Consider the following 23,051-nt stretch of genomic DNA (forward strand, 5'->3'; position numbering starts at 1 on the left):
CACAAGCTCATCTAATGTATAAAATTATCAAGAACTGTTCAACTAGAGCAACTGAGTGAAACAGAGTAAAGTGTAGTGACATAAGTTGAAAATCATTTTTATGTGTGATTGACAAATGAGACAAAATGACAAAGTGAGACATTTATATATCACTTATTCATTCCATAAATGTTTTTTAAAAAATCTTACTATATTCCCAATTGTAAATAAACTCATTTTAAAGTGGGGGACTGTTACACCCGTTAGTGTAAAATGGTCAGGACTACACTGTCTGTGACAAACCAAAGGGACACAAATATTTCCTTGTAGGTCTACGATGTGTTCTTTTATCCTGAATTCCAAAATAATAGTAAAACACAAGAACTTGGCTGGATATTGTAGCAAAAGAATGAAGTTGAGCCAAGATCTCAAGGAGGCCCTGACCCCTATAAGAAATCTCTCCCTTAACTCACTCAGGGCACACAGTGTGGAGGACAAAGTGATACCGTAGCTTTTAACACTGATACACCCATCCAGCAATAACTGGATAGGCATCGTTTTCTAGTCTAAAATTACTGTCTTGGACCAAGGACAGGTAGAAGCAGGGTTTTTATAAGGGTAATTTTTGTTGTGGAGAGAATCTTCCTTCCACCTCCATTTTTCCCTGCCGAGGGATATCTATTATGGTTCCCAGTCACCATGTCTCTGTTAATGAATCTGCTTCCCACACTGCATGAGTTTGAGTCAAGAGCTAGACATCTGTGCCCTTAATGAGCGATTTTAAAAACACAAGTACAGAAAATAGCAAAACTTACTATAGTCCTGTTGAGAGTTCAGTTAACCTACTCCATAATACTGCTGCCTCAGTATCCATTTTGTGTGGCTAGTGGCCTGCAGGGACCTTGAACTGACACTGGCCTCTCCCACGAATGCATGTTCTGGAAACAACCCACAGAGTCACAACTAAATGTAAGTTCCTGATAGGAGTCCCCCAGTGCCCATTGTGGTGACAGCGTCTTCTGCCCCCCGTTCCTTCTCCTTGTGCCACTTAGATAAGACTCCCTTGGAGACGACCAAAACCCCACTTTTCTTGGTTTGAATTGACCAATCTCAGCTTAACCTGGAAACCCCAGAGCCCTTAACCTGTGGGCTTGAATAAAGGCATGCGCCCAGGTACTGCTACTCACTCTCTGTCTGTCCCCTACCTTGACCACCCTATGTGACCCCTCAAGGCAGGCTGTGTATCTCCTCTAGGACCTGGGAGTAATAATCTGCTCTATTTCAGTTCTATTTCAGTTTCCCTGTGGTCTTTTGTTGAACCTACCCTTCACCATCTTGGGGGTTCTGCCTATTAAATGTTACTTTAGCAAAGTCACAAGTCCTCAATGGAAAAGCAGTCATAATTTAAATGGGTAATTTGGCTGATTTTTTTAAGAGGAAGCAAACAATAGATCCTAATGCTGCAGTGAGTATTGGTTCAGCATATTTCATTCGTTGCTTTTGTGAAAAGCAAATTTGCACAACAACGGATGAAGTTCCATGTTAACCAGTCAAGTCAGAGAAACAATCAACCAAGTCAGAGGAACGTGTAGAAACATGAGCAGAGCTGTTTCCTTGGAGCCTGTCGGTATGGCAGTGTGACTAGAGTGACTCAAAATCATACGTCCTTCTAGTTTTAGCCATATTCAATCAGTGGTTGAATTCCTCAGCCAAAATCTACAGCCAGACTTATTTGCGAATTCAGCTGTGTGTAGGGCCAGATAAAGACAATTAAAGCACATTTATTCCTTTAGGGTGCCTTTCTGGTAATCTAGTAAGGTCTATATTAACCAAACAGTTGTGAAATCTTTATTCTGACTCACAACTATGCACACTGGGATGGATCCAAGTCCTCAACTAGCTCTTGAAAATATCTCTATCTCTATCTATCTATCTATCTATCTATCATCTATTTTTTTTTTTTTAGTGAAAAACTGCATGCTTAATAAAAATAAATCGGGAAAAACATCAGTGAGCCTTGCCCGTCTCTGGTTAACAATAGCACTCAATGATCACTAACACTTATGTAGGGCTTATTGTATCAGCCTTCTTCTCAAATAGATCAGTTTTGTAAAATGACCTTGAAAGTAAAAGATCTGAATATTGATTTATCAATAATTGCCAATGCCTATATACTCTTTGGAAAGGCTTTCTGTTTTCCCAATTTGAGAAAAAATGAATTTGCAAGATCCTTATTGATATTACCCCATGTCTCTTTCCAGCTTCATCCTTACATATGCCATCAATCACTCCCCTCCATCTAGATTGCAAATACTTTTATACGCTTATACACTCTATTTTCTCTCTGTCTCTTTTTTTCTTTGTTAGAACACCCTTTGTCCTCCTCTTCCCACGGATAAGTTTAATTCATTTTTAATTCCATGAATATCACTTCCTAGGAAAATCTTTATGTACTGCTGAAGACATGGCATATCTTTACAAAATGCTTGTTCAATGAATATAAGAATGATAAATTGCTCCCACTTTCCGATATTTAACTTGATTTTCTCTTGTCCTTTTTCAGAGCCTAGAATTTCTGTAGTATTACTAAGAATACTATTGGTTTGTTCTTGTTCCAGTGTGTGATTATTTGTGTCAGTCTGTGGTGTTTATTTTCTATTATATTTACCATTGCCTTTAACCAGATATTTTCCCAAGATCTCCCTCTGACTCCATTTTTTCCACTATTAATTGATAATTTAATATCCAATATATGCCATTTCTAATATTTTAGTCTCATAGTCTTTGAAATATTGTAATCAAATGATACCTCCCACAACATTTCAAGTCTTCATCACTATTTTCTGTATTCCACTCTGACCACAGATTTCCAGCTATCTCCTGCAGTAATTTCATACATATTTGTGGTGGTTAATTTTATGTGTCAACTTGACTAGACCAGGGGATGCCCAGGTATCTGGTTAAACGTTATTTCTGAATGTGTCTGTGAAAATGTTTCTGGAAGAGATTAGCATTTGAATTGGTGGACTGAATAAAGCAGATAGCCGTCTGCAGTGTAGGTGGGCATCATACAATCCACTGAGAGTCCGATTAGAACAAAAAGGCGGAAGAAAGTTGAATTCACTCTCTGTCTGACTGTTGAACTAAAATATCCATTTTTTCCCTGCCCTTAGGTCTCCTGGTTCTCAGGCCCTTCAGGCTCAGAGTGGAATCTACACCATTGGCTCTGGCTTTCAAGCCTTCCAACTGTATCACCAGACTTCCTGGATCTCCAGTTTGCAAATGGCAGATCAGCCTCCATGACCATGTAAGTAAATGGCTTTAATAAATCTCCGTATTAATTTAATAATCTCCAGTGGATTAATAAATCCCCTATTGGCTGTGTCTCTCTGGAAAACCGTGGTTATTACATATATGATGCCCCGCTACCAAAAATAATTATAGTAATAGTAAAAATTTCTATTCATTGGTTATTTTCTGTGAGTCCGGCATGGTACTAAGTGCTTTACAGACAGCATCTCCTTAGGTGCTAGCCCTGCAGGTTAGAATACAGGACCTGTAGGGAAACGGAGGGTATCCATCTCATTCAATATTGTGTGTGCAATGAAGAGTGTAGTACCTGATTCACATGTTTTGCTCTATTAAACATTTATTAAAGAAATGATTGGGAGTTATTAAGCCCATTTACAGATGAAGAAAAAGAGCCACAAATATATTATATTATTTGTTCAAAGCCAGTTACTCAGTGACACATGTGTAATTCAAAGTGAAGTATATCTGATTCCTTATTACACTCTTGAATATTATTATAAATTACTTTTCTCTCATCTTATCACCTGTTTCCTAAGTCAGTAAGTCCACTTTAACCTACATCTCCTTCTCTATCTAACCATGATCTCATTACTTTAATTATTCTCTCATTGAAATTTTTAATTTCTCCTTGTCCAATGAATGTTCATAGGATAAATGAGGAAATCAACAGAGACCTTTATGTCATTCTAAGAATGCATAAAAATCTCACTCTGTAAGACAAGTGATATAAACTGTTTAATCTGCTAGTTAATGATTAATTAATTATTATGTTTAATGCTTTAAACACATCATAGCACAGCAGTATGCAAAGCATGGTGGTGAAATTTGCAGATCAGGAGAGACAATGTGAAAAGATGTCACCACCTGAACTATTTCCTGGTTTATGAAAAGTGTGCAAATAATATTGTAAATGATTCTAGAGATTCTCATTGTACAGCGAGAAGATGCTCTGAAAAACTTCAAGAGCTTTGACAATACTTTTGGTTCAGAGGATGCAGTGTTTATTGGACACTGTCATAAATTTTTGAATGGCCAGTATACTGACACATTTAGCATTTCACCCACATTAGCCAGCATAAGGACTGTATTTATGATGTGATTACCTTAAATATTCGACATCATAACAGTGTCAAAGGCAGCAAAACACCCACAACATTAAACTGTGCACCTGATTGTTAGTTTTATGTTCTAATACCTAAATACTGATGTAGAGATTTTGTAGGTATGATTAAATAATCAACTGACTTTAAGTAAGGGAGATTATCCTAGATAAACTGGGTGAGCCTGATCCAATCAGTTGACAGGCTGTAAGGGCAAAACTGAGGCTTTCCTTAAGAGGAAATTTTACCTATGGATAGTAGCTTCCATTTCCCTGTCCCCAAGAATTCCAGCTTGCCTTTCCCAGAGGCCTGCCCTATAAATTACAGACTTGCTTTGCCAGCCCTTGCAATCTCATAAGTCTATTCCTTGCAATAAATCTCTTAATATAAATATCCTACAACTTCTGTTTCTGTGGTAGAACCCTGATTGATACAAAGTCATATGCTTTTGTGATAAAAATGATGGAGTGATGTGTGTTTGTGTGTGTGTGTGTGTGTGTGTATTCTTATTCAGAGTGTTCATCATCCTGAAAAATTATTAACAAAGCTTTTCTGTTTTATAAAGTTCAGGGCTGGGCTATGAGCTAGGGTAAATATAAATTTAGTCCTCTTATCTCCATAATACACACAAGTTGAGGGTTTGTCAATATTCCAGTAGAGTCTTTTGAACATTTATCAGTCAGCATTGGCAGTTTTGACAGGCTAACTACTTGCTGAATACCAAATGTGGAAGCTCTAAGCCATCATTTTTAGAGAGGTTACTACTCTGAAATGATTATTATTTAAGATAACTTCCTCCATATATTTAATTCAGACTCTCCACCATCTCAGTTGTGAAGTGCTTTGGTGCAAATTTTACCTATATGCACTATATGTAATATTAATGATTTTAATAAGTAGATCTTTGTAGTCAAAGGATATTTGATTATTTTAAATACATCAAGGTATGAGAGGCACCACAGCCCATTTATGTTAATGTCATATTAATGCTTTAACATTTCAAATGGAAGCTTTTACAGAATTTGATGATGATCTTAAATTATTTCTCCAAAATCCTTTTCAAAGGTCATTATAAACCAAAATCCAAATAATGTCCAGCTTTTTTAATAATGAAGGGATATGGTTTTTTTTTTTTTTTTTTTTTGGTCTAAGAGTAGAAAAACTTACAGCAACTTTTATTGAAAAGAGAGTTGTAGAAAAATAGACAAGAGAACTGCAGACACACATACACACATACACAGAATGGAACTATTTCTACATCATTACATATGCATAGGCTTGATTCACCCTTGTTATGAGTTTGTATTCTTAAGCGAAAGATGAGAATAAACTCATCAGCTAGCGAAAAAGTGCATTTGCATGATATCAAGTCCTATAACTCATTAGAGTTTTTCTAATCAACTCATCTGAATAAGATATGATGATGATGATGATGATGATGATGATGATGATGATGATGAAAATGAAGATATAAGAGAGCAATAACTATTTTTGCATAGCATGGCTAGTCTATAAGAGTACAGTCCAATTAGATGGAACGGAAACATTTACCCCATATGATTTATTTATCTACACAGCTGCACGATGTCGATGAGAATCAGAAATGCCAATTTTATTGTTTCTTCACAATTTTAGGACTGCCTCTGGTGACTGGAACCCCAGTCTGATTTTCCTCCAAGAAGCTAGGATTAAATGTACTCAAGAATACAGTGAAAACACAATGGAGGGTTTCTCAGCAGAATTCAGAACTATATTCATTTATGAATAACTGTATACTAAAATTATATTGGTATCTTTTATAAAGGAGGAAAGAAAAAAGCTAATTAATGAAAAAATATACTCAAAACAGTAACAAATGTTCCTAATAAAAATCAGTATGAATTACTAGACTATGCAATGAAAAACTTTTAAAAAATATATAGTTGCATGGAAAGTATATACAAAATTTTTTGGAAAGATACCTCTATTTAAATCAGTATCAATTGCCATGCTTTAAAACCAGAAGTCTACAAGATTCTAAGTATTTGAAATAGAAAATTATGATAAACATCTACATCACAATGATCACTCAGATTCTAAGTCTATGCTATGTCTTATTATATTAAAACTAAGTTTAATGAACAGGCAAAAGAATAAACTAATTTGAATAATCAGACAGAAGCAGTTATGTTTTTCTTTTTTAAAAGCATAGTCATGTTTACCTCATTATCTCCTGCCCCTCAAAAGGAAGCAATAAATTCAGCGATTTGCATGGATAGACAGGTAGGAGGATGACAGAATGGGTGAGGAGGAAGAGTTGAGGTGGACTACAAGCTCAACTGGTAGAGTTATTATTTTTAACAATTGTAAATATACTTCTTTCAGTTATTTTTATTGAGATGATTATTAATTTACCTGCAGTTGTATGAAGTAGTACAGAGTTTCTATGTACTCTTTACCTGGTTACCTCCAGTGAGGTCTCCTACAAAACTATAGTGTGATATCATAACCAGGATAAGGACATTGATAAAGTCGAGATAAGAACAGTTACATCACCATAAGGATTCTTGTGTCACCGTTTCATAGCCACATCCGACTCATGTACCACAGTCTCTAACCTCTGGCAACCACTAATATGTTCTGCATTTCTATAATTTTGCCATTTCATGAATATTCTATAAATAGAATCATGGAATAAACACAACTGTATCATGGTATACTATCTTTTTTATAATTTTCTGTATTTGCTAGCACTTTGTTTAAGATATTTATGTTCAGAAGTGGTATAGGTCTGTAATTTTCATTTTTTTATTAGTTCTTATTTGATTTTGATTTTGATATGAAGGTTTTATTATTCTCATAAAATACTTTGGAAGTGCTTTCTGATTTTCTCTACTCTAAAAATGGTTGTATAAATTGAGCTTATCTGTTTATTTAATACTTAGTAGAACTCTCTAAAACCATTTAGGGAGCACTAAAATTTAGATGTGCTTTCTTTAATGGTTATGATTCTTTTGGGTTTTCTATTTCTTTTACAGTCAATTCTGATATATTTCATATTTCTACAAATATAATTCTCCAAATAATTTTCAACATTTATTGGCATAAAAATATCCATTAGTTCCTCTTACTAACTATAAAACTTCGCATTGTGATATAACACACATGCAGAGAAGTATATAAAACATAAAATATGGTTTAATAATTTCTCAACAAATAAACACTTGTATATGAATATAACCCACATAAAAATAAAGAACATTTCTACCACCTCAGAAGCCCAATACATACTACTTAACATGCTAAATCCGCCTTCATAGGAAAGTTTATTACTCTGAATTTTATGATAATCAGTTATTTTTTCCCTTACACACTTAATACCTAATTAAGAATTATTAATCATTATAGTTTAGTGATGCCTATTTTTGAGCTTTATATAAATGTGTTTATACTGTATTGTTCATCTCTGGCTTCTTCTGTTCAATATTACTTTTGGACAATTTAATTGTATTTTGGAGTACTGTAGTATTTTATTCATTTTTGATTCTATACAGGAGCCCATTGTATGATTTTGGATAATTTATCAATTCAAATATTGATCACAGTTTGATGGTTTATTTTTCACAGTAATTGACTATTTTGTGTCAAGAATTAAGTTGATTCCTAATTTGGTCACTTACTAGTTGTTTGGCTTTAACTGGTCACATAATTTTTCTAAGTTATTCTGTAAAATTTGAAAGCAACACTTATTTCAGTTCATATTGATTAAATAAGATACTCATAATGTAAAATCATCTTCCTTTCCATTATTATAATGTAGTGTCCTCCTTTATGTACTCATTGATAAAGTATATCATCTTTTGAAGAATTTTAGAGTATTTTCTCCCTATAATCTAACTTTTAAAATATATGTATTAATATAATGTTTGGTGCATAAAGCAATCTGGAATATAATCCTCACCTATCTCCATTTTAAGTATAATTTTTCAAATGACTGCAAAATAAACCACACTTTTTTTTTCATGACTTTTCAGTTTTGCTAGAATATGAAAATTAAATGCTTTAAAATATTTTTTCTCCTTTGGAGTCTCCAGATACACAAATTTTCAAATCTTTTCTCAGTTTTGTAATCTATTTTTCTATAATTAATTTTACATATCTAACTCTGAACAGTTTTCCTTTCTTTGGGAGTCCCTATGTGCCTGAAAATCTCTGTCAGTCCACTTCTTCTCAGTCACAAAAAACAGACACGTAATCAGTAAAAATGCTATACAGTCTAGGTAAATGCCGCTTCAAGACTAGTGTTCCAGGTCTAGAGTGACCACGTAACTCAGTTTGCCTGGTATAATGCCCAGTTATATCTGTTGTCCTGGGGTTATTATTAATAGCCCTTTTATTACCCAAATTTCCCAGTTTGAGCAATAAATTACAGGGTTTCCCTAACTCTTCTTCCTTCTGACTAATTTGCTAGTGGAAACCTACAATTTCACTGCTAAGGTGAAATGGCTCCTTTTTCCTATGTTCCTGACAGATTTAAACAGGTCCTCTTGCTGTATGAAATAAGTCTGTAGTAATAATTGTTATATATATTCTAACACATTAAGAAATAATTAAGTTCTTCAAGAATATTATGAGATAGGTCAGTAGGTGTTACTAATTTGCATTATCCATGTTTAGAAAAAAAACGAGTCACAGAGGAGCTGAGTGACTATTGCCCTAGTTCAAAGTAAAAGAAAACTCAAATCCTGAGTCCTGATTTTTCGTTCATTGCTCTTTCTACTAAAGATCAAGCGGCAAATATAACATTTGGAAATAATTGGCTGAAAGAATAGGCATTGTGCAGATTTGGGGTGAAAGCTACTCTCAAAGAAAAAAGGAAAAATATTCTCACTCATAAATCCTAGTTGCATAAATTATATTTGGTAGGACAAAAAGAATTATCAGTACTTTTTCATTTCTTGTACCTCATGCCATAATGAAAGACGTGTATCCCCCTATTATGCTTCTTTGGGTTCCAGAGTTAGTATATGATACTCTTGGGAGTATTGCACCCATCAGTACAGTGCATGATGTGAAAGATTGCCAGCTTTAAATAGGCCCTAAAGAAGAAATGGGTTAGAGAACACACCCAGTGTTGCTTAGCAACTTCCTCAGGAGCTTCCCTGGGTGAAATCTACTCACTTGGGACTGAGACCAAGGATTGCCCTTATGCTGGTTTACTGTGTCCCCTACTTCGTGCTTCTGAGGTCTGTATGTGATAAATCTTGTGACTCTCGTTCCTTTATGTGGGTGTATGAAAACTGCACCTTCAATCAAAACAACCCCATGGTTTTATTTCCCCAAAGGAGGAGCTAAGATGCTGAGGAAGATCCTGCCAACCCTGTGTGGGTGGCTGGTGCCCCCTCATTTGTCAAGTCACACTCTGCATATTCTTAATTCAATACACCAGCTCCAGCTTCTCAACACATTTGGTTTGGTTTATGAATTTAAGCAACAAGTGGACACTAGCTGCACTACAGCCTCACACATGGTTGACCTTAAAATTAAGCTGTGAAGAAAAATTCTCTCTAACAGTAGAGTTTAGGAGGTGCAGTTGTTTTCCATTTTGTGTGGAAAGAGAAGTGGCCTGGCTTATAGGCAGTGAGGAATGGTCTGGTCAGAAGTCTGGCAGGAGACAAATTGGGAGAACAGACAAGAAGGTCTTGGGGTAGAAAAAAGTAGAGGGACATGTGGAAATGGGGGGAGGAGAATGTGAAAATTTCTGTACCACATGTTAATGCCTACCAGAAATCATTTTTCATGGAAAAATCACTAAACAACCACATAGACAGAATGGCTCAATCATTCAAAGTTACCTAGCCTCTGTCATTGGCCACCATATTGCTGGAACAATGAAGTATGAACAGAGTGATCACAGTGACAGAGATGGAGACTATTATTGAGTCCACAGCCATGAGATCTTACTTGATGTAGCTACTATGGTGGGCAAAGGTCCAACCTGCCAGCAACAAGGACCTGTGATGAGCCCGATAAAGAAGCGAAGCTGGGTAGCACAAGGTGTGAATTATAGCGGACATGGAATACCTTATCTAGATTCTCTTTTAGGAAAGGATCTGTTGCCCTAGATGAACGAAGTGCTGACAGAGATAGCCTCCAACCGTCACTAACTTCAGGAATAATTTCAGTTGCAGAGAACAGCTTTCTTCATCACCCCACCACTATAAACACCAAATCCTCTGTCTTATCACACCCTCACTGAGTGACCCAGATCCAATAAATGTGATTATAAAGGCGCATCCATTTCTTCCTAGTGAAGAACAATTTTGACAGTCAGTTTTAGCTCCAGATCGCCCCATGATCTTGGCCAAAATTATTGTTGGGTTTGCATTGCAAGTTATCTGTCCAGTCCTGCTTCCTTCCCATTCCTTCCACAATGGTTGATTCCAAGGACACTCCTCAATAAACATCCTGCAACTAAATTCCATCTAAGAATCTGCTTCCTAGAGATACCAACATACTACAAGGGTATAATGAGGAGACTATACAATTTGGAGACCTGCAGAGTTGAGTTTACAATCCACTGGCTCCCCATACTGTGGACAAGTTAGTTAACCCTTGTAGACCTTGGTTTCCACATATAACACTTTCTATCATGCATTTTTTTGAAACAAAATAGTAACTCCATTCTATGCATTGTGATATAGGAGGAATTGTCTCAGTTATCTCCAATTTTGGATTGAATCTCAGGTATTGCACTTATGACCATCTTGCTTAAATATGTTTGCACATATACAATGTATTGGAGTTTAACTAATTCCTTATACTCTTTAGGAGATACTACTGATGTAATATTTTTAAAGCATTCATATAAAGTGGCTATGCCTTGAGCCGCCTTCTCTCATGGCTGTGTGATAAAAATCCAGCACAGAAGAAACTTTCTTATCTTTCCAGTAAATTGATTTACACATAAGCTAAAAAAGAGAAGGAAAAAAATGAGTGGAAGTATTTACAATTCAAATACTGTCATCCAAATGCATATTAAAATAAATGACTTTCGGGTAATGTTAATGAACCAAAAGTAATTCAGTTACACAAGTTGAAAGGCTGGAATATTCATATCAATTATTGATGAGTTCTACACTTCAAACTAAGTTGTTTCATTGCAAGTTAAGAGACAAAAGCTAGTATCATCTTTTAGCTAGACTAAATTGGCTTTCATTATCCTCAGAGTACCCAGACGTGCAAATAACTTGTAGTTTCAGGGTGCAATCATCTTAAAGGATTTTGTTTAAAATTTTTCCTTCTTTTGAATTCGTGCCAATTTATGTCTGTATCACTCCTTTGTTGACTAATCAGATGACATTAACTACTGTCGACTGGTTTTTGTTTTTATTTTTTCAGTCTTTCTATTATTATTTAACTTGTCATGTATTTAGCCTTTATCTTCCAGGCAAAATTGTAAGCTTACTGAAGACAAAGGCAGAATTTTATATTTCCTTGATTATAATGCTATAGACAATAACACAACTACTTTTTTGAAAGAAAATCTTATCTTGATTTTACTCATAATTGGTCATAATTAGTTGAGATATTAGTCTTCAACATCTTAAGTAAAACATGCCCATATATGATTAATCAGATTTTAGATTATAGAAGCAAAAATGAGGTCATAAATTCCCAGTTGGGAATAGTAAAATCAACTGACTCTTTCCTTAGTAAACCTATATTTCAAAAGATAAGATGATTCTTACTGGTGAGACTCTTCAGTGGTACAGTTGATACACCACATACACATTAGAAATAAATACAAAAATTAGATGCTGAGAGAGTGTAACGAACAGAAAATAGCATATTGATACCCTCCTACAATGGAAGAGACATCAAATCTCATAAATACTGGAAAAAAAAGAAGCAGCTCTGATTTAAAAGCCCCCGTTAGGGAGGGTGTTTGTCAGATTTCAGATTTTCAGGTCATTGAGCAAAAACTAAGTAATTCTTGAAGGAAAAAATAAATAGAATGTGTCCCAAAATAAATTATAGTAATGCATTAATTTTAAAAAAGAATAATTTAGCCTTTGAATTACAATTAAGTTGAAAATTCAATTCTGATTTTTCCTGAAAAAAAGTATTCATGTGAAAAATATTGTCTATTAAGTAAAAGAAAACAGAGCAAAATAAAACTGATCTTTGACAAATCAAAATGATTCTGAATACATTACTGATAAATATGATCATTGTGAAGCTTTCGTTTCAAAACTAGGATTTTAACCTTCCATTATAGCTGTTAGCATAGCGTGTTTATTGGTTGAAGAGAACATACCTTCACATTTACTCCATACATTCTGATTATTAAAAAATGAGTTGCTGCCTATAGGTTTTTATTTTTCTTTCTTTCCTGAAATTGAATACATTTTAGTGTTAAAACACCGTTGCAATCCCATCACTCTGTGTATCATACTTCGGGAGGCTCCAGGAGTAAACACATCAGTGAAACAAAGGCAATATGATTACTGCCTAGAAGGTAATATTAGCATCTTGACATAAAGAATTTATTTCTACTTTAAAAAAATACATTATTATCTGTTATAGACAGCAATGTCTGAAAGTGGAGAAATTTGAAAAGAACTTCCATTGCATTGGAACTTATACATTATCTCAGGGACTATAAAGGAGCTGACAGAGGAGGAAAGGAAGGTACATTCTTATGTGAGATGAATGCGCAAACACAGTGATATGAGGCTGCACATCACAGTATTCAGCAGATAAAGGTACAATGACTTGTCTTCAAAAGCTGGCTGTATTACAGAGAACAGTCAGGTCATTAATGTGACCATTTTAGTTTCAGGTTTACACAGGTGGGAGCTCATGACATATTCACTGAAAATTAAATGGGAATAGAGTTGGATTATATAACCACTGAGAGGAGAGATCCAGCCAGTGGCACACACACCTCTTTGGGAGGAGCTCCCTAAACCAGCATTTAAAATAAGAGGGTGTGGTCAGATTTCCAGCCATTTGAGAAAGGTAGAAATTTTGGCTAACTTTATTTTTTTTAAGCTTGCATAAAAAAAGAATAAGCACTGAATATATAACTTCCAAACTATAAAAGAAAAACATTTACCCATCAAAAAGAATTCAGTAAAAGAAAAGTTAAAGGAAAGTTAAAAGAGAAATGTCAGAATAAATTGAAAATAGAAAATAATGTAGGGGAAAGAGTTCAAATAAATAAGTGATCACAGTAAATATAAAGTAACCTAAGTTGCCAGTTAAAAGACAGATATTCTAACATTGACTCTTAAAAGGAATAGCAATATAATTAAAAAAAATAAACATTATACAATGATTAAAAAAAGTTGAAAATAAAATATGAGAACAAATACATCAGGACAAAATCAACCTAAAAATGCACTGTTGGTAAGTTCTTATAAAATATACTTTAGGGGATAATAGTAAGGGTATAAGAAAAAAACCCTTAAATTCACCACGATTATATAAAACACTGTAACCTGGTTGAGCATACTAATCTATTCTCAAATATATAAGGAAAAAAACTGGCAGGGTTACATGTATAGATGGACAAATCCAGCATGATAAAATCCCTTTAACATCCCCATTTCACTAATTGATAGGTAAAGTGGACACATACGGGCAAAATTGTAGGGTTTTAATAGATTTGATAGACTTAATTGACAAATTGGTTTAAAAGACATGGGTATCTGTACATTAATCCTAGCAATTTACAGAATTCATACCCTTCTCAAGCATACAAGAAACGTTTATGAGAAAGTAAAGCAATCTCTAGGTCTTAAAGCAAGTCTGAAAATCTTTCCTAAATCAATCATGTAAGCCATGTTTTGTATTCCACTGTAAGTATTTTTAAATGAAATAAAGAGATAACTGAAATTGTAAACAATCTGTATAAGGATAGGGTTAACTTGTAGTTGGTCTCTGACAGAGAACTGTGTTTATCCAGAAGCCTGCTACTAACTCTTGGCAAAAGCAGGGATAATATGTTCTAGCCGGTGATTTAAAATATGCCATATAAACTTCAATACCCCCTTGAAGTCACTCTGTAATAATTTCTCTGTATTATTTACTGAAAACATACAGACTAAATTTTTTGCCCCTGGTTTAACGCTGTTCCCTAGCCTGATTTTATGACTAGTGAGGCACAAAAGACCCTCAGTAAATTTGCACCTTGGCTTGTGAGTTATCTTTGTACGTGTCTTGTTGGTTAACAATCTGAAGAGAGAGCCTCCTGTGCAACTGAGAAAGGACTCTGGGAGCTGTGCCTGGGGGTTGTTGGGCCTCTCTTTGTTTACCTGCTGTACTGTCACCTTTATTAAAAGCCTGTGTGAGTGTGCTCAGTGAAGGTTTACAGGCCCTTTCAGTGATCCCACTTTTATTACGGCAGTTGGTGCTGTGAGCACAATGACATAAAGGAGGCACAAATGAGGTTAAATGAAGGGGAAAAGATGACAGTTATTCAGGAAAAAAGGAAACAAAAATAAAAGGTATAAAGAAAACCTTCAGGCAATTAAACTGGGTGGAAATGTCCAGATGATTCATTAAAAATTGCCTGAAAAAGAAGGTGATAGATGAAGTAGGTGCCAAAATTTTAATGGATCACTGTAAGTGAATAGATGATCCGGCTACTCCATCAACCCCTCACACTAGAAAAAGACCACAACTGATCCTTTCAGATCGTCTTAGGTTTGATAAATACTAACAATCGGATAACAACCCTAAGAGAGATCTGCAGTCCCTGGGACCAGGGCTGATTAAAACGGTATGATATAGAGAAGAGAATTATGATTCTGAGAAATAGGATGGTCTTGTGCAATCTCCAGCAGGGAAATCAAGGTTGTCTGTATTAGTATGAGCAAAGTAGCCAGGGGTAATGAAGATACCTTTATAGGGATTGTTACACACCAGTGTCCCTGGGATCAGCACCTGGGCCATACTCACAAGTAACAAAAATGAAAAAAAAAATTCCATAGATGAGTCTGACTCCATTATAAAGCTATCAGAACTAACAAATGAATTCAGTAAAACTGCAGAACAAGAATCAACAGACAATCAGTTGTGTTTCCTGTATACGGACAACAAACTATCTAAAGAGGTAATAAAGAAAATCCCCTTTAAAATAGCATCAAAAAAGAATAAAATACTGGGGAATAAATTTAACCAAAGAGGTGAAAGATCTGTACTTAAAATTATAAAATGTTGATTAAATGAGCAGACAAAACAAATAGAAAGATATCCCAGTTTCATGAATTAGAAGAATTAGTATTGTTAAAATATATTATTAAAATAAAAAATGGACCAGGTAACACTAAAGCTACCCCAAAGGGCACCACACCTGAGAGTAAGCCAGCATGAAATACAAGTGCATTTGACCACCTTTAAAAAAAGATAAGATCAGATAAACCAGATTATACTGTATAGCACAGGGAAATATACACAAGATCTTGTGGTAGCTCACAGCGCAAAATAAATGTGACAATGAATATGTGTATGTTCATGTATAACTGAAAAATTGTGCTCTACACTGGAATTTGACACAACATTCTAAAATGACTATAACTCAATAAAAAATGTTTAGAAAAAGATAGTATCAGTTGCAAATACATATTCTAATTAAAACTAGAATTTATTTTGTGCTGATAAGAATATAATTTCTTATATTATTTCTGAAGGCAAAATAACCACGCATAGCAAAAGTCATAAAAATGTGCATTCTTTTGACTAACCAATTTTCATCAATCAATATTTGATTAGATAGGTCAAGAAAACAAAAGAGAATGCACAACAAATGTCATAAAATAAGAAATGATCAAATCAATTTGCAGTTTTTCTGTCAGTAGACTGTTTATTCAAAAGCAATATGAAAGATCAACATCTTGAGCAAAGATTTTGGTCAGAGATAGTTCTGAAATGAGGCAGTTAAATATAACCTTAAATACAGACAAAAGTAGATCTTCTTAAATCTCATTAGAATCTTATTTATAGGAATAGACCAGTGTGTCTGACCTTTCTAGCAAAACATGTCATATTTAAAATAAAATACTGAAAAATTGTCTACACAACATATAATGTAGGGAGTAATCTTTTGCAGGAAGTAACCTAATTTAGGAATAAGAAAGATTTTGTTTATTTCCACAACGAAATTTTAATAACTCATCTATTTTATATATATAAAAGCATTTAAATAGCCTTTTAGTTAGTTCAGTTAGGGGGTTAGTTAGGATAACATTATTTGCTTTATTTCCATTATTTCAATATTCAAACAGAAACTAAAAATATCTTAAAGAATATGAAATGTAACTGCAGATAAAAAAGAGTTTAGCAAAGAGAGAACATAGTAGCAGATAGAGATTTTTAAAGTCATTGATATATATGTGTCAATGGTTTTGAATCAGATAAAAATATAATATTTTTGGAAAAACATCAATTACCAATATAACATTAAAAAGAAAAAGAAACTTGAACAACATTGGAGCAATTGAATAGCAATATTTTATTACTGGTTTAAAATATATCTAGGCCATGCAATTTGCAGATTTACTAATTTTTGAAGAACAGAGACTGTCCATATTGTTAAAAAGTTTTTCTTGGGCATACAAATGTAAGAAAAACCATGTGAAGTATTTTATGGCTTTTATTGACTTCATAAAAAGTGGTAAACAGTACAAGAAAAGATAATTGGAGAGCAATGTTACATTTGAATGTACGAGCTGAAATGCTGAATAAAATCATCTTTATTAATAAGCTAGTATATTGCTAGGTTTATTGAAGGAGAGCAAGGATATTTTTGCATTAGAAAATACTATAAATACAAGTTCTCTCTTAGCAATTGATTATTAAAAATAATATCGTAAGAGGTTCATCAAAATGTTTGATAGAATTAATAATCAGTTCATCTTTTAAATCTCAGCAAACAACAAATGCAAGGGGATTCCCTTAACCTCGTGAAGTTTATGTACCAAAATCTTACTTTAATCATCATATAGATGTCAAACTTTTAAAAAATTTCAAGAAGAAACTGAACAAAGATAAGTATGACCTCTGTTTCCCAGTTATTTCATATTGAACTGAAAATTCTGGTGGCTAGCCAGTTAAATAAGATAGAGAAACAGAAATATGAGATAAACTATTTTAAAGGAAGACAAAATCATAGCTATTTGCAAACTCTGATTGTCTACAGGGAAACTTAAGACAATCTGTAAATCATTAGAACCAACAAGAACACTCAGCAAATTTGTTTTATTCAAGATCACAATCTATAAAAACAAAAAAAACAGTAGTAAAAAAATGCTTCATTCACAATATCCACATAAACTAAAATATTAAGCAGGGAAGTTGCTGGTAGATATATGCAAGTTCTTTGTGAATTAAGAGATTATAAACTATTGAAAAACACAAAAGAAGCTCTGAATAAATGAAAGTGTATAATAAGTTCCGGAATGGAAAACTTTATAAATAAATTAATTCTGTCCCAAATACATTGATCAGTGCAATGTAATTACAATGAAATCTCAAAAAAATTTTTTTGTTTGTGCACCTTAAAAAAACTGATCCTAAATTTCATGAGAATGCAACAAAAATATCCAAGATGGTTCTGTGGGAAAAATTAAAATAATAACTGAGGTTTCTTCTTGCCAAATATTACAACTTACTATAAGTGTGATTCAGGATTAGAAATGGATAATACACAAATGGAACAGAACAGAGAACCTAGAAATACTCAGGAGAACATGGTCTCTTGGTAGTGGAGATATCGGCAGGCTAAAGTAGAACTGTTAAGTAAATGACATTACAATAATAGTCTTTGCATAAAGGGAGAAAAAAATTTGGCTTTTATCTTACATTATATGAAATATTTCCAGATGGAGGAAAAAATAGGGGCACTGAAATTTTAAAATATTACAAGAAGGTTATAGAAGAAAGTATTCCATATATGATAGTGAAAGAATTTTTAAATCCAATACTTATGCATATCTTAAAAGTTGATGAATTTGACTATATCAAAACTATGAACTTCTCCATGACCAACATTGCCATAAATAAAGTCAAAAGATAAGCTAGAGCTGACTAGGAAACAATATATCCCACTTTGGTAACAGATAAATGATTATTATCCAATAGTATTTCTGAATTCAGTGGGATAGAACACAAACATCCCAGAAGAAAAAAAAAATTGTAAAATTCAATGATAAGCAATTCACTAAAGAGGAACCCAAGAGTCCAATAAAAGTATTAGAAAATATGGAAACATTTACAACAATATGAGAAATACCAGCTTATAAAGAAAATATTTCTGACTCAAATTGGGAAAAGTTAAAAATTTGATAATATCACATACTGAAAAAAGGTCTTGGGAAAACTGTCATAGGTACTTATGGGAACAATAATTTGAGAGTAAATTTGGCAAAAAAAGATTATAATTATATCCCTTTCACATGAGTCATTGTATTCTATTTATAAACTGTTTTTTAAATGATGCACAGGTGCACAAAAATATACATATGAGGATTACCATTTTAGATCTTTTTGTAATAAGAAATAATTGGAAACAATTTTATATGTCTATCAATAGACTAACAGATACATAAAATGTGTTATATACACTATAGTGGAATACTATATATAGAAGAAAAAGAATTAACCATATTGGCATATACTGATAATAAAGAGCAAAACAATAGTGGAAAAAAAGAAATTGCAGTATAATGGCCAATATTTAAATGAAGCTACCATAAAATACTATTATATGTTGCTCGCTCGCTCTCTCACACATACAATCAAGAGATGTACTGGAAAATATGCAATGTGTACTAATCATTGTTTGTAGTAGAGTGAAGGTACAACGGTATTAAGTTTGAGATGAGGGACACAGGGGCTTTAGCTTTGTTTACAATACTTTCTTTCATTAAAATAGATAAGACTAAATATGACACAGGAAGCTATAGCTCAGTGATAGAGTGCAGCACTTGGCATGCACAGGGTCCTGGGTTCAGTCACAGGTACCTCCATTAAAAAATAAATAAGTAAATAAACCTGATTGTGCCTGCCAAAAAAAAAAAATAAAAAATAAAAAGAATAAATATGATAAAGTCTGGCAAATACAGAGAAGCAAAAAGAAGAAATATTCATAATTCCACTGCCAAGAAAACACTAAGTACCACCAAGAGAGTTGAAATTTAGTGAACATTAGTTCAGTGTTTTGTTGCTGCTGCTGTTGTTTTTGCTTTTTAATGAGAAAAAAAGTGAAATAGTCTTAAAACTCTTGAGATTATAGTTTGGATGAGTTTATAAGTAAAGCCAAAGCTTATGTTGCAAATATTTAAAGTATACCTTATTGTTGTGATTCTCAATCTCTTTTTTCATCAAAACCACCTCATCACTTATCTTTTTATGTGCAACAGTTTACATGAGCCAACAAAGTTTTACAGATTAGAGCACAGTGATTAATGGTACACTGTGTGATGCCGTTTCATTTTTTTCTCTATCACTGATTCAAAATACCAGTGTTTCTTACAACATAGCTGAGAGGAGTCTGCCTTAAATATTTTTAGAATTTACCTTTTTAAGAATTGAAAAGATTAATATATTTTTTAGCTTCTTTTTTCAGAGTATTTGTTTAATTCGTTTTGTCTCACTGTTTTAATGATGAGTTGGTATTGTTCATGTTTGTTGAAAATTGTTTCTAACACACCTAAGTATTGACTACTTCAGCTGTGTGGTAGTGAATGAGATCTAATTGCAACCTGCTGGGAGAAAATAAATTGTATGATTGATTTTTTGATAAAAGAATAAACCATTTTAAACTTTTGAATCTACAAATCCACAGTTATGAAAAAACAGCAGGCATTATATGGCTCCAAGCAGAGATTATGAAAGACAAGTGAGGAAAGTTTGTTCTATTTTCACTCTCAGAAATGTGCCTTGCATCCTATAAAAAAGGAAGGGAGATCAATTTGCTTTGATGGCACATAACATTTTTAATCTGCCACATAAAAAAAAAAAAAGGAAAAAGAAACTTTCCAAGGCTGAGTTAATGTAAGTGCACTACACTGTCCTTGTGCTTTTGAATGTTCTCCAAATATAAGTCATAAGTAATGAACTTGTTGGTGAAGAAAATAGGCTATATATGATCATAATGTTTCCTGAAATTAGAGAATCATCTGAAAATGAAGGTACTACAACTGCTTGAGGTCATCTTGAATGTATTTTTTCTCGACTTGGTTATTTTATATTTTCTGAAACACACACCAAATTTTTGCTTCTTAGAAGTCATCTGAGTGATTTTTCTTCTCTGAGGCATTTTGATCTCCAAATGAGTATTCCTAATTTCATAACTGGGTAATAGTTACTTCTTCAATCAGTTAAGATTAGATGCCATTTTACCACATATCTCCATGCATATGCAGCTATAAGTAAAAATCTGAAGCAAAATATAAGTATGGACATAAGTAAGTGAAAATAAAACAATTTACCGTTTCACACGACTGCAATTAGGGTCTATATCATAGATTCAGAGAATAAGATCTGTAGAGAATAGTTCACAGAAGCTCTTAACACTAACATTTATTCAGGAGCTTATTAGAATCATATTTATCTATAAAAATAAAAATCTTCTATGTAAAAACTACATTAATTCATAATTTAGAAAATATTTGAGAATGTGATATTGTCCCTTTGTTGTACTTTGCCATATTAAAAAGTATAAAAAGTGTGAGTCCTAGCCTTGAGGTTTAAACGGGTTTTGTTTTTTTTTTTTGGAAAAAAAGTTTCTCTCTGTGGTTTGTCACTACAGAGACAATGAGAAGAAATAAAATATAATCAAAAAATAAAAAGCAAATGACATAGCACAAATAAGTACAATATGAAGGTAGCAACAGTCAAAATTGCTGGAAAGGAATCATGAAGAACTGTATCTTAAACTTGATTTTATAATCAAAGTAGTATTGGTATTAACCTTGAGCAACTATACCTCAATAAAATGGACAACATAGAAGAAATGAACAAGTGCTTAAAAAAGTACTATCTCCTAAGGATGAACTAAGAAGAAATAGAAAATATGAACAAACCATTTATCAGTACTGAAATTGAATCAGTAATTTAAAAACTCTCAACAAACAAAAGTCCAGGACCAGAGAGCTTCCCAGGTGAATTCTACCAAACATTTAGAGGAGAATTAACACTTATATAATTCTGAAGCTATTCCAAAAAATTGCAGAGAGAACACCTGCAAACACATTCTATGAGGCCACCATCACCCTGATACCAAAACCAGAGAAAGATATCATAAAAAAAGAAAATTACAGGACAATATTACTGATGAACAAAGAAGCAAAACTCCTCAACAAAACCCTAACAAACCAAATTCAACAATACATTAAAAGAATCATACACTATGTTCAAATGGGATTTATCCCAGGGATGTAAGAATTTTTCAATATCCACAAACCAGTGTGATACATCACATTAACAAATTGAAGAATAAAAATCATATGATAATTTCAATAGATGCAGAAAAAGCTTTTGATAAAATTCAACATCCATTTATGATAAAAACTCTCCAGAAAGTGGGCATAAAGGGAACATAAATCCATATATGACAAATCCACAGCTAATATCATACTCAATGGTGAAAAGGTGAAAGCATTTCCTTGAAGACAGGGACAAGACAATGATACCCACACTTGCTGCTTTTATTTCAACATAATTTTAATAAAAGTCCTAGCCATAGCAATCAGAGAAGGAAAAGAAAGAAAAGGAATCCAACTTGGAAAAGAAGTAAAGCTGTCACTGTTTGCAGATACATAGAAAATCCTAAAGAAGCTACCAGAAAACTACTAGAGCTCATCAATGAATTTGGTAAAGTTGAAGGATACAAAATGAATATACAGAAATCTGTTGCATTTCTATACACTAACACTGAGATATCAGAAAAAGAAATTAAGGAAACAATTCCATTTACTGTCACATCAAAAAGAATAAGATATCTAGGAATAAACCTACCTAAGGAGGCAAAAGATCTGTACTTCAAAACTACTAAGACGCTGATGAAAGAAGCCAAAGATGACATAAACGGATGGAAACATAACCGTGTTCTTGGATTGAAAGAGTCAATATTGTTAAAATGGCCATATACTACCCAAGGCAATCTACAGATGCAGTGCAACCCCAGTGAAATCACTGATGGAGTTTTTCACAGAACTAGAGCAAAAAAAAATATTAAAATTTGTATCGAAACACAAAAGACCATGAATAGCCAAAACAATCTTGAGAAAGAAGACCAAAGCTGGAGGAATCACACTCCCTGACTTCAGACTGTACTACAAATCTACAGTGATCAAAACAGTATGGTACCAGCACAAAAACAGACACACAGATCGATGAAACGGGATAGAAAGCCCTGAAATAAACCTGTGCACTTATGGTCAATCTATGACAAAGGAGGCAAGAATATACAATGGAGAAGACAATTTCTTCAGTAAATGGTGCTGGGAAAACTGGACACCTACATGTAAAATAACAAAATCAGAACATTCTCTAACACCATATACAAAAATAAACTCAAATGCATTAATAACCTAATTGTAAAGCCAGATACTATAAAACTCCTAGAAGACGGAATACTACCTAGCCATAAAAAAGAATGAAATAATGCCA

General features: G+C 33.4%; 1 long non-coding RNA gene across 4 annotated transcripts in view; it reads left to right on the forward strand.

Moving 5' to 3' along the window:
• Window positions 1-23,051, forward strand: part of LOC106729909 — a 327,331-nt gene that overhangs the window by 55,564 nt on the left and 248,716 nt on the right. For all 4 annotated transcript variants that reach the window (XR_004314883.1, XR_004314881.1, XR_004314882.1 and 1 more), the window contains one exon: window positions 3,153-3,286. This is a non-coding gene — a long non-coding RNA (uncharacterized LOC106729909). The remainder of the gene's footprint in view (window positions 1-3,152; window positions 3,287-23,051) is intronic.

This window comes from Camelus ferus, chromosome 24 (genome assembly GCF_009834535.1).
Source record: "Camelus ferus isolate YT-003-E chromosome 24, BCGSAC_Cfer_1.0, whole genome shotgun sequence".
NCBI lineage: Eukaryota > Metazoa > Chordata > Mammalia > Artiodactyla > Camelidae > Camelus > Camelus ferus.